This window comes from Henckelia pumila, chromosome 3 (assembly GCF_033568475.1).
Source record: "Henckelia pumila isolate YLH828 chromosome 3, ASM3356847v2, whole genome shotgun sequence".
NCBI lineage: Eukaryota > Viridiplantae > Streptophyta > Magnoliopsida > Lamiales > Gesneriaceae > Henckelia > Henckelia pumila.
Genome location: NC_133122.1, coordinates 74,444,042 through 74,452,014, shown reverse-complemented (window position 1 = coordinate 74,452,014; position 7,973 = coordinate 74,444,042). Strand labels below are relative to the sequence as shown.

Genomic DNA, 7,973 nt, shown 5'->3' with positions numbered 1-7,973 from the left:
TGGACTTAAAATATGCATAGAGATATGATATTTAGTACTTGTTGATAACCATAGACCACCAGGTTAAAAGTTGTAGGAATTCAATGAACGCAAAGCAATCAGTAATGATAAATAATCAAAGAGATTTGATTGTTTCATTAACTTAAATTAGATTGGCATAAACTCGAGAGAGAGTGTCAATATTTCAGGAATTCTTGTCAAATTTATGAGTGTAAAAGTAAGTTTAAATCGTCCAAATTCAATTAGGGGGATGGTGAACCGAGATTCCAACAAAATTTCCTCGTATTATATTTTTCTGTGCTAAGCATTGCTGTGGTTTAATTTATTTTCATTCAAGTATTTTTAAATTGAATTCTTTACTTTATAATTTTATAATAATCAATAATCAAATTTTCGTTACTTTGGGGTATAGAAATTAAATAATTGAATTATTGTGACGTAGTCCCTGAGGAAGATACTCGTACTCAGTATACTTTTCTATAACTTGATTCGTGCACTTGCGATGATTTTGAGCATAAAAGAGAGATAGTTTTATTGAATTTAAGTGTTAATATTTGCTCGATCAAGTTTTTGGTGCCGTTGCCGGAGACTATTGATTAATTTGATTTTTCTTATTTAATTTTCTCTACTTTAATTTTAGTCACTAGTTTCATCTGTGAACTGCAGGATTCTCTTGCAGTGCATGCAACATTCACCTGAAGAAGAATGATAAGTGCAATTTATGCACTTAATATATATATGATTTGTCTTGACTTTTGTGATGTATCGAGTGGATATTATGTGTATTAGTTGTTGTTTTTGTGAGTTACAAGGATTGACGCAAAAGTAGCAAGAAGAAGCGGAATGATGCATTATTGAGTATCAACCTTAGAAATTATTGGGAATTATTAAAGCATCAAAATCCAATCTTCACTGTTCAGAATACATTTTAGGATGTTTTGAAGCTACTTTCAAAATTTCAGCTCAATCCGACGGTTAGATTGTGATATATGATTTTTTGAAAATTGTCGCACGATGCAGATTTTTTAACCCGAGAGGCATGTGCTGGCGCGCCTCATTCACGCGCGGGAGCGCATCAGGGAAAATTTTGAGCATCCGAAGATAGAGAGTCATGCGCGGGCGCCCCTCTCTTCAGGCACGGGCGCGCCATCGTGAAAGTCAGTTTTTTGGGTTTTTCAGGAAGGAAACCTTTGGACTTTCGTGGGCTTTTATTTATTGGATTTGAAGCACATATAAAAGGGAGTCTTTTGCACACAATTGAAAAAAAAAGCCGCCGCACATTAGAGGAGAATCAAGGATCGATCGAGAGAAGATTTTGGAGACGTTGGAAGAGAAAGTTCTGCACAAGTTGGAAGAACATCAAAGAACAAAGACGAAGATAGATCGTCCGGACACGGAAGATCGAATATTTGGATTTGTTTTCTTTCTCTTGAATTTATATTATTGATTTGATGTCTAGTTTCATGAATATGAATTGGTTTCAACTATTTTTGATTATGAACTAAACTTTTTAAGTCTAAAGGTTGATGTAGCCTGGTCAAGACATGTTTATGAATTATTGATTTTAATGATTTGAGTTCTTCTAAATTAATTGTGATTCTAGTTTTGAAAGTCTTTTCAATTTACTGGCCATAAATTGATTTGTCATATTTATTTAGAATTCGACACTCGGGAGAGGGGATTTAGAATAGGATCAATAGAATTCACACTATTAATTGTTTATATGACTCGGGAGAGCTTATAGCTTTAATAGAGCCTAGAAAGAACATTGTTTTACACATATCATTACAAGTAGATTATTAATAGGGATATTGGAATCGATCTGTAATTGATACATTCTATTTGATACTCGGGAGAGGAAAATAGTATAATATATGTGTTCTTGGTTATTAATTGAAATGAACTCATGAAAATAGATTGATTAGGAATGAATATTGTCGAGACCAGGTGAAATCAAAACCTCTAGACTATTTCTCTCTGATTGATAATCTCTTAAGAATTTTGTGTGTGCGCTCTTTGCAAACTTCATTATTTATTTAATTTGTCAGCAATTCTCTAAGGTTTGATTTTCTAGATAAAGTTTAGACTATTTTAATTACAAGCACTGAATATTTTCATTTTACTCCCTGTGGGATCGATATCTGATTTTATCACTATATTAAAACTTGACACTCGTACGCTTGCGAGTATTTTTCACAACAAATAACTCTTGACTTTTGATCCAGAAATTGAAAGTACTTTTCGCAGAAGAAGAAGGCAACAAAAAGAAGCAATGGCAGAACAAGAACAACTACGTGGAGATGAAGAAGCAGAGAATAACGCACCACCTATCTACAGATCCATGATGGATAGTGCTTTGCCATCCATCGAAAATGCCAGACCAAGCATCATCAAGCCAACCATAGCAGCAAATCAGTTTGAAATAAAGCCTGCTATCATTCAAATGGTGCAAAACACAGTCTAGTTTGGTGGGATGACAATCGATGACCCATATGCTCACCTGAAAAATTTTCTAGAAATCTGTGACACTTTCAAGATGCAGGGAGTTTCTGATGATGCTATTCATTTGCGTTTATTCCCTTTTTTGTTATGAGATAAGGCTAAAGCATGACTAACAAATCTACCTGCAGGTTCCATCACTACTTGGGATGATCTCGCAAAGGCTTTCCTGACCAAATATTTTCCACTGTCCAAATCAAAGAAACTCAGAGCTGACATCACAACATTTACTCAAGGCGAACAGGAAACACTCTATGAAGCATGGGAGCGCTACAAAGATCTAATGAGGAGATGCCCACATCACCAACTACCAGACGGTCTTGTGGTACAAACTTTTTATTATGGTCTTCCTCACTCAAATCGCACCATGTTAGATGCAGCTGCAGGGGGAAATTTGTTACAAAAATCACCAGATGACGGATATGAGTTAATTGAGGAGATGGAATCCAGTAGTTATCATCCTCAATCGGAGAGGAATGGAGCCAGGAGATCCGCAGGAATGCATCAAGTCGACGCATTTACCTCGGTAGCAGCTCAACTTGAAGTAATGAATAAGAGAATTGAAGAATTAAGTTTGGCAAATTCTGCAATGCGTATTCAAGAAGTATGGTGTTAGAAATGTGGTGCTGAACACTTCACGAAAGATTGTCAAACTGGAAGCAGGGTGGGAAATCAAAACCGCCCTAGGAATGATCCATTCTCGAACACATATAATCCAGGGTGGAAACAACTTTCAAACTTTTCGTGGGGAGGAAAGAATAATAGGTCATATGGGAATCAGAACTACGGAAGACAGCCTCAAGAAGAGAAGTCAAGAATGGAACAGATGATGTAGAAGTTCATATCATCCACTGAGACCTGAATGCAGAATCAGGATGCATCGATTAAGAACTTGGAAAATCAATTAGGGCAGTTAGCTAAAGCAATGTCCAGCAGAGAGCTGGGTACTTTAGCCAAGTGACACGAAAAAGAATCTTAAAGAGCAGGTCAAGGCAGTTGATTTGAGAAGTTTGAAGATAATTTAGGGTGAGAAACGAGGAGAGAAAGAATCAAAACCAGTTACACCAAGGAAAAATGCAGGTAAGTCTTTTGATTCTACACAACCACCCACATCACAGTCAAATATTGTTATTCCACCACCTTTTCCTGCAGCTCTCAAGAAGGACAAGCTAGATTATGAGTTTGCTAAATTCCTATAAGTATTCAAGAAATTGAATATAAACATTCCCTTCTCTGATGCATTGATGCAAATGCCCAGTTACGCGAAATTCTTGAAGGAAATTCTTTCCAACAAGAGAAAATTGGAGGAGCATGCAATGATCAGTTTAACGAAAATTTTTTTGCACTAGTTCAGAACAAGATCCCACCAAAGAAAAAAGATCCAGGGAGTTTCTCTATCCTTTGTGTTATTAATGATGTGCAATTTTTTAAGGCTTTGTGTGATTTGGGTGCGAGTATAAACTTAATGCAATATTCTGTCTTCAGAAAACTGAGCTTGGGAGAGCCGAAATCCGCCAGGATGTCGTTGCAATTGGCGGACAGGTCTATCAACTATCCCAGAGGGATAATAGAGTATGTGCTAGTGAAAGTCGACAAATTCATCTTTTTGGTGGACTTTGTGGTACTCGATATGGAGGAGGACTTGGACATGCCACTTATTTTGGGAAGACCTTTCCTGGAAACAGGAAAAGCACTAATCGATGTACAAAAGTGAGAGCTACATCTGAGAGTGGGAGAAGAGAAAATTTCCTTTGATGTGTTTAATGCACTCAAATTTTCACAAAGTAATGAAGAGTGTTTTCAAATTGACGTTGTGGACTCACGTTTATATGATTTTGTGCAGGATACATTATAGGAATCATTAGAAGCTTCACTTACATCTCCTCCTCGTGATGACTTAATCAATGTAGAGATAGAAGAGATGACGGCTTACTTGAATGATAACTAGTCATGGCAAAAAGGTGGCAAGCTCAGACTCGAAGATCTTGGTGACCGAAAGGATTTAGTCCTCCAGAAACCAAGTCTTGAAGAACCACCAACTGTGGAATTGAAACCATTACCTACCCATCTCAAATATGTATTTTTAGGTGAGAATAAAAATTTACCTTTCATAATTTCTTCTTCTTTGACAGGTGAGATGAAGGCCAGATTGCTGGATGTTCTCAAAAGTCACAAGAGTGTGTTTGCCTGGAAGGTAGCAGATATCAAAGGCATTAATCCATCCATATGCATGCACAAGATATTAATGGAAAAGAACATCAACCCCTTGGTCCAACCACATAGGAGATTGAATCCCAAGATGCAAGAATTAGTAAAGGCTGAAATGATAAAATTTCTAGATGCAGGTATCATTTATCCCATTTCTGATAGTGCATGGGTGTGTCCAGTTCAATGTGTTCCGAAAAAAGGGGGATAACTGTCATTAAGAATGAGAAAAATGAGCTGATACCAACTAGTACAGTTACAGGTTGGCGTGTGTGTATAGACTATAGAAAATTGAATGATGCAACCCGTAAAAACCATTTTTCCCTCCCCTTCATTGATCAAATGCTAGAAAGGCTTGCTGGGTATGAATTTTATTGCTTTTTAGATGGGTATTCAGGATACAATCAAATTGAGATTGCACCTGAAGATCAGGATAAAACAACTTTCACTTGCCCATATGGTACGTTTGCTTATAGACGCATGCCTTTTGGTCTATGTAATGCTCCTGCGAATTTTCAGAGATGCATGACTTCTATATTTCATGATATGGTTTAAAATTTTCTAGAAATATTCATGGATGATTTTTCCATTTTTGGTCAGTCTTTTGATGCATGTCTGAATAATCTGAATAATGTGTTGATGAGATGTGAGGAAACTAACTTGGTACTCAACTGGGAGAAGTGTCACTTCATGGTGACCGAAGGTATTGTATTAGGGCACCGAATATCTGAGCAGGGAATCGAGGTGGACAGGGCCAAGGTGCAAGTCATTCAGAATCTAACTCCACCGACAACGATCAAGGGAGTTCGAAGTTTTCTAGGCCACGCCGGTTTTTATAGGCGGTTCATTAAAGATTTTTCAAAAATTGCAAAACCTCTGTCTTCGTTATTGATGAAAGATACACCTTTTAATTTTGATTCCACTTGTTTGCAGGCGTTTGAATTTCTGAGAGAAAGATTGGTCACTGCACCAGTGCTGACTTCACCGGATTGGGACCTTCCATTTTAGGTGATGTGTGACGCCAGTGACACAGCTGTTGGAGCTGTGCTTGGCCAGAGGATACACAAGGTATTCCGTACGATTTACTATGCTAGCAAAACCTTGAATGAGGCTCAATTGAATTATTCTACCACTAAAAAGGAGTTGCTAGCAGTAGTTTTTGCACTGGACAAGTTTCATTCATACCTTGTATTTTCGAAAATCACTATATACACTGATCATTCTGCAATTAAACACCTTTTGGCTAAGAAATATGCAAAACCTAGGTTGATTAGGTGGATTCTACTCTTACAAGAATTTGACTTAAAAATAAAAGATAAAAAAGGAGTAGAAAATGTTGTCGCTGATCACCTATCTAGACTAAAATGTATTCCTGATTGTGCACAGAATGATACTGAGGACATAGATGATTGGTTTCCTGATGAAAAATTGTTTGCCATAGAACACTTGCCATGGTATGCTAATTTTGAAAATTACTTGGTCACAAACACACTCCCACATAACTTGTTTTTTCATCAAAAGAAAAAGTTTAGATCAGATGTAAAGCATTATTTTTGTGAAGAACATTTCTTGTTTAAAATTTGTGCTGAATCTATGATCCGGAAATGTGTGGCGGAAGGAGAAATGAAAAGCATCCTCAGTCATTGTCATGACCGTGAGGTAGGAGGCCATGATGGGCCTATCAAGACGGCAGCTAAGGTACTTGAATGTGGGTTTTATTGGCCCAATCTTTTTAAAGATGCACGTGCTTATGTCATTGAGTGTGATAGATGTCAGTGGACAGGTAATATCTGAAACCTTCATGAAATGCCTTTGAATAATATTATTGAGTGTGAGATATTTGATGTGTGGGAAAATGACTTTATGGGACCATTTCCAAATTTTTTTACAAAAAAATACATTTTGGTCGCCGTCGATTATGTTTTTAAATGGGTATAGGCTGAAGCTTTGGCAACTAATGATGCACAGGTGGTCCTAAAATTTTTGAAGAAAAATATTTTTAACCGGTTTGGTACACCCCGTGAATTATTAGTGATGATGGCACCCACTTTTGTAATAATCTCTTTGAAAAACTTTTGAAGAAATATGGTGTCAAGCACAAAGTTTCTACTCCTTATCATCCCCAAACAAGTGGCCAAGTAGAAGTCTCCAATCGAGAAATTAAGCAAATTTTAGAAAAAAAGTGTGAGTACAAATAAAAAGGATTGGGCACTTAGACTTGACGATGCATTATGAGCCTATAGGACTGATTTCAAAACGCCTATAGGCACCTCTCCTTATATACTGTTGTTTGTAAAAGCATGTTATTTGCCAGTTGAGTTAGAGCATAGAGAATATTGGGCTATCAAAGAATTAAATTTTGAATTTGTTGCTGCATGTGAGAAGAGATTGCTTGAGCTAAACCAATTGGAGGAATTTCGAGAACAAGAATACGATATGGCGGTGTCGTACAAAGAAAGGACCAAGAGAATACATGACCGACGCATTCGTCATAGAGAATTTAAGAAAGGGGAAGCAGTTCTTCTGTTTAACTCCAGGTTGAGGCTCTTTCCTGGAAAGTTGAAGTCTTGGTGGTCCGGTAATTACAAAATCACTAAGGTGCATCCATCGGGGGCTATTGAAATAAAGGATGCAAGAAACGAGTCTTTCACGGTCAATGCTCAGAGGCTGAAACACTGTGTAGGGGGTGATGTCGACTCAATGCCAGTCATTACCACACTGACTGACCAAGACTAGTTTGGGGAGGAGAACAGTCGAGCTGTAGACTCTAAATTGATAACTACTCTCTTAGCTCTCTTTTGTTTTAATTTACATTATATTGCTTTAAACTTTTTAATATTCCGTTCTTTTATGTTTTAGAAATTTCTATTTTCGTTTGGTTTTCGTTTACTTTTGAAAAAAAAGAGAAAAAAAAAATATATGAAAAGTTGAAATGAAAAGGCAAATTTGCAAAAGAAGTGAATTCAATGGATTGATGAAGTGAATTAGAATGAGAAAGAAGAATGAAATGAAAATTTTAGCGACCCTACCCGGATCCACTACCTAATCAGAGTGATTAGCGCAAGCAACAGTAATTAAAGCGTTAAATAGCGGATAATTCCAAAGTACAACAAATCCAATCGGCAGAATACAACCGACGATAGAAACAGTGTATAATTCTTTATACAACCAAATCGAAATTAGGGTATCAGAATCCCTAATAAACTACCTCTGCACGGTAGCAACCTCAACCCTGCTGGGAACCACCGGGACCGTCCAGCCTCAGACCT

General features: G+C 37.1%; 1 non-coding gene across 1 annotated transcript; it reads right to left on the bottom strand.

The window, feature by feature from the left end:
- Window positions 1–2,701: 2,701 nt before the first annotated feature.
- On the bottom strand, window positions 2,702–2,808 carry LOC140894009 (small nucleolar RNA R71). The gene has a single exon (XR_012153565.1). It is a non-coding gene; the product is annotated as a small nucleolar RNA R71 (small nucleolar RNA).
- Between the last annotated feature and the right edge of the window lie 5,165 nt (window positions 2,809–7,973).